Source organism: Gossypium hirsutum, chromosome A06, assembly GCF_007990345.1.
Source record: "Gossypium hirsutum isolate 1008001.06 chromosome A06, Gossypium_hirsutum_v2.1, whole genome shotgun sequence".
Classification (NCBI taxonomy): Eukaryota; Viridiplantae; Streptophyta; class Magnoliopsida; order Malvales; family Malvaceae; genus Gossypium; species Gossypium hirsutum.
In genome coordinates, this window is record NC_053429.1 from 104,571,725 (window position 1) to 104,577,085 (window position 5,361).

At 38.9% G+C, this 5,361-nt stretch overlaps 1 non-coding gene across 1 annotated transcript; it reads left to right on the forward strand.

Annotated features, from left to right (window-relative positions):
- The first annotated feature begins 4,586 nt into the window (after window positions 1–4,586).
- Window positions 4,587–4,692, forward strand: LOC121231722 (small nucleolar RNA R71). The gene has a single exon (XR_005929777.1). It is a non-coding gene; the product is annotated as a small nucleolar RNA R71 (small nucleolar RNA).
- Window positions 4,693–5,361: the final 669 nt, after the last annotated feature.

Sequence of the window (5,361 nt, forward strand, 5' to 3'; positions counted from 1 at the left end):
TTGAATAACAAAACTTGCTGACTTGCTTCAAATTCTCGAACTCGAATGTGTTTGTCATGCCATTTATTAAGTCTCTCCTTGAGTAATTTGGCATTTTCATACAAGAACATTCGAAATTCCTCTAGCTCATTGAGTTGGAGCATCCGTTTCTCTTTAGCAAGCTTAAGATCCATGTTGAGTTGTAGAAGGGCCTAGTAAGCTTTGTGCTCTAACTCTAAGGGTAGATGACAGGCTTTCCCAAAGACCAACCTGTAGGGTGACATCCTTAAAGGTGTCTTGTATGCTGTTCTGTAAGCCCATAAAGCATCATCCAGTCTTTTGGACCAATCTCGTCGGTTCAGGCAAACCACCTTCTCAAGTATGCCTTTGATCTCCTTGTTTTCCAGTTCAGCTTGCCCATTCATCTGCGGATGGTAAGCTGAAGCGACTTGTGTTTCACTCCATGTTTATCTAGTAACCATTTCAACCACTTGTTCACAAAATGGGACCTTTCATCACTGATGATGGCTCTTGGGGTTCCAAACCTTGTGAACACATGTTTATACAAAAACCTTATAACAACCTTAACATCATTTGTCAGATATGCTTTAGCCTCAATCCACTTAGACACGTAGTCTACAGCTACCAAGATGTACTGGTGACCAAAAGACAGAGGGAAAGGACTGAGAAAATCAATACCCAAAACATCGAATAATTCTAGCTCAATAATGTTTGTTCGAGGCACCTCATTTCTATTGGTAACATTTCTAACCCTTTGACATCGATCACAACTCTTTACATAAGCATATGCGTCTTTGAATAGTGTTGGACAAAATAATCTGGCTTGTAGTACCTTGGCTGCAGTACGTGGACCTCTGAAGTGTCCCCCAGTCGGAGCTGAGTGACAATGATATAGAATCTTATGTACTTCATCTTCTGCCACACATCTCCTGATCATTTGATCTGCACACTTCTTAAACAAGTACGGCTCTTCCCAGAAATAGTACTTCACATCGTGAAGAAACTTTTTTTTTGATGATACGTCTTATCAATCGGCATCAAACCACAAGCTAAAAAGTTAGCAGTATCAACAAACCAAGGGGTATTATGGACATGATTTACCTTCAGTATGTGTTCATCTAGAAACGTCTCTCGAATTGGTATAAGAGGAGAGTTCCCTTCTTGTAGCTCCAATCTAGACAAGTGGTCTACTACTTGATTTTCTATTCCCTTTCGATCTTGAATTTCTAGATCAAACTCTTGAAGTAGAAGTACCCATTGGATCAACCTTGGCTTAGCGCCTTTCTTGACAAGTAAGTACTTAATTGCCGAGTAGTCCATATAGACAGTCACTTTGGTACCTACAAGATACGATTGAAACTTGTCAAAAGCAAACATAATAGTAAGTAACTCTTTTTCTGTTACCGTATAATTTAGTTCACCTCCTGTTAGAGTTCAACTTGCGTAATAGATGGGATGAAAAACTTTGTTCCTTCGCTGACCCATGACAGCTCCTATCGCAAAGTCACTTGCGCCACACATCAATTCAAATGGCAAATCCTAGTTTGGTGTGACGATTATGGGTGTCGAAACTAGTAGACTCTTAAAATATTTGAAAGCTCTTAAGCACTCTTCATCAAATTTGAACATCGTGTCCTTCTCTAATAATTTGCATAAGGGCTTAGCAATTTTGGAGAAGTTCTTAATGAATCTTTGATAGAAACCGGCGTGGCCCAAAAAGCTCCTAACACCCTTTGTAGATGTTGGAGGTGGGAGTTTCTCAATAACATTTACCTTTTCTTTATCAACCTCTATTCCGTGTCTTGTTATCCGATGCCCTAGAGCAATCCCTTCTTGTACCATAAAACGAAACTTTTCCCAGTTGAGTACTAGGTTTGTTTATTCGCATCACCTTAGTACCTTCACTAGATTGGCAAAGAAATCATCATAAGTATCTCCAAATACTGAAAAATCATCCATAAAGACTTCCAAATACTTCTCAACCATGTCAGTAAAAATAGACATCATACATCTTTGAAATGTAACAGGTGCATTACATAAACCAAATAGCATGCGTCTAAATGCAAATGTACTGTACGGGCAGGTGAATGTTGACTTGTGCTGATCTTCTAGTGCTACTGTAATCTGATTATACCCATAGCATCCATCGAGAAAATAGTAATAGTCTCGCCCTGCGAGTCTATCCAACATCTGGTCCAAAAACGGCAAAGGAAAGTGATCTTTCCTAGTCGCCTTGTTCAGCTTCCGGTAATCGATACGAATTCTCCATCCTGTAACTGTTGGTATCAACTCATTATTATCATTTTTGATTACTATAATACCTCTTTTCTTTGGTACGCATTGGACCGGACTTACTTATGAGTTGTCTGAGATGGGTTAAATTATACCTGCATCTGACCACTTGATGATTTCTTTCTTTACTACGTCTTTCATAATGGGGTTCAGTCTTCGTTGTTCATCAATCATCCCTTTTTCTCCATCTTCTAGTATGATCTTGTACATGCATACAGGTGGACTAATACCGTGAATATCGGCTATGATCTATCCAATAGCCTTCTTGAATTGTTTCAATACAAGGATGAGTTTCTCTTCTTGCTCACTAGTTAATTCTGCTGAAACAATCACATGCAAAGTAGAAGCGCTACCTACATAAACATATTTTAAATGTGAAGGTAGTACCTTGAGTTCTAATTTAGGTGGCTCCTCGATTGACGCTTTTGGTTGGACATAATCCCTTTTCTCTAATTCCAAATATTCAAAATAGGATTGTGGATTAAATCCCTTTTGATTAGCTTCTAACAACGCAAAGTATTCATCCTCCTCTTTATCATTCGGAGGATCTTATGGAAAAATTTGTTGCAATGGATCCTCAACATAGTTGAGCTCCTTCTCCACTATTAAATCCTCTAAATCAGATACTATAGAACAATCATCAATTGTGTCAGGAAATCGCATAGACTTAAAAACGTTAATGTTACCTGATCATCCTGAACACGTAGAGTAAGCTCGTCCTTCTGCACATCAATAAGGGTTATTCCGGTTGCTAAGAACGGTTTTCCTAAGATAATTGACACTTCTTTGTCTGCTTCAAAGTCTAGGATAACAAAATTAGCAGGGAAGATAAATTTATGTGCACGTACCAATACATCCTTAATTTTTCCTTCTAGATGTGCTAAGGATCGATCCGCTAATTGAAGTGTAACCGTAGTTGGTCTAACTTCACCTATCTCCAACTTCCTAAATATTGACATAGGCATCAAGTTAATACTCGCACCTAAGTCACATAGTGCCTTACAACAATATGTTGCTCCAATGTTGCAAGGTATGGCAAAACAGCCACGATCCTTCAACTTTGGGGGTAGTTTGTCTTGAAGATATGCACTGTATTCCTTCGTTACAGCTACCGTCTCAAATTCTCCAAGTCTTCATTTTTTGGACAGGATATCCTCCATGAATTTGACATAGTTCAGAATTTGCTCAAGTGCTTCAACCAATGGGATGTTGATATGAAGTTGCTTGAGTATGTCTAGGAACTTATTGAATTGAATCTCTTACTTCTGCTTCTGAAGTCTTTGAGGGTAGGGTGGTGGTGGTTTCTTTACTAGAACTGGTTGATTTGTCTTCTGTAGCAATTCTATATCTAACGAAGTTATTAGTTGATCAGAATTTGCTAGTTCTGAAATTACCTTGTCGGGTTTGTAGATTCTGGTTCTTGTGAAACTGGAATTTGAACACTCAGTTGAACTTCCTCTAAATCTTGAGTGTCAGCTTGCTCATTTTCAGCTTCGATGGTGTTGGGCTCTACTGTCTTTCCACTCCTCAATGTCAACGCTTTGCAATGCTCCTTCCCCAGATCCATCAGATTTTTCGTATCACTAGGTAAAGCACCTTGTGGTCGGTTCCTGAGTTTAATAGCAAGCTGGCCCATTTGATTCTCTAAATTCCTCAGAGTGGCATCATTTTTCGCCATGCATGCTTTCAATAAATTCTCTAAGCTATTGGATGATTCAGCTTGAGTTGGTTTCTGAACTTGTTGGGGGAAATTAGGCGACTGGGTTGGTCTTGGTTGGGCGTAAGTGTTACTGGTTCCAACCTTTTGATTGCTCCAGGAAAAATTGGGTTGATTTCACCAAGAAGGGTTATAGAAATTGGATTGTAGTCCTTGCCTTCCTCGATTTTGGTTCTGGTTACCCATGTAATACACGGATTCTGGGTTCGATGGACATTCTTTGAACAAATGTCCTTCCCCACAATAAACACATGCTATATTTTCAAATTGATTTGGTGGCTATGCTGCAAAACTATTAGATCCATTAGAAGTAAGATTTTTTAACATTTAGGATATTGATGATACCTGAGATGCGAGTGAAGTAAGAGTGTCTACTTCATGTATTCTAGTAACTCATCTACCTGGTGCTGCTCGATTGGTTGGCCATTGGTAATTGTTGTTGGCAATCCTCTCAATGATTTCATAAGCCTCATTATAAGACTTAGAAAGGAGAGCACCATTAGCAGAAGCGTCCACTACCATCCTCGTGTAAGCATTGAGACCATTATAAAATGTCTCAAGTTGGATGCAATGTGGGATTCCATGATGAAGGCAGTTCCTTAATAATTCTTTGTACCTTTCCTATGCCCATACAAGGACTCATCATCCATTTGTTGGAAAGTAGTGATCTCATTCCTCAACTTAGCATTCTTGCTAGGCGGGAAATACTTCATGAGGAATCTTTCTGCTAACTCTTGCCATGTGGAAATTGAGTTTGGTGGCAATGAGTTCAACCAGGCTCGAGCTCTGTCCCTTAGTGAATATGGGAACAAGTTCAATCGTAATGTATCTTCGGGTACTCCTACTAACTTGAAAGAATCGCTCACCTCCATAAACAGTCTTAAGTGTAGGTGAGGATCTTCAGTAGGCATTCCCCTGAATTGGCCCATTGTCTGAAGCATCTGGAACATGACTAGCTTCAGCTTGAATAGTTGTGCCTCAATTTCAGGTCTCCTAATACCCGAATTAAGATCATGAAATACTGGCACGACATACTATCTTAAAGCTCTATCCCTATCATTAGCAATAAGGATAGGATTTTGAGTAGGATTTGCTCTGTTCCTTGATTCAGATTTTCAAATATCATCTCTTCGGTCCTTCTCTGACTTGCTTGTCTTCTTTGCTGTCAAAAAGTTCATTCAATCTCAAGGTTTATAGGGAGTAAATCAATGATTCAGTCAACACTCATAAACACCTGAAAAAATCACAGAAAAATTAATTAAGTTAGAATTTAAACAGAAAATTAAATCAAAATGCAAAACTAACAAATTCACAAATAATAACTTTTTAAAACAGTCCCCGGTAACGGCGCC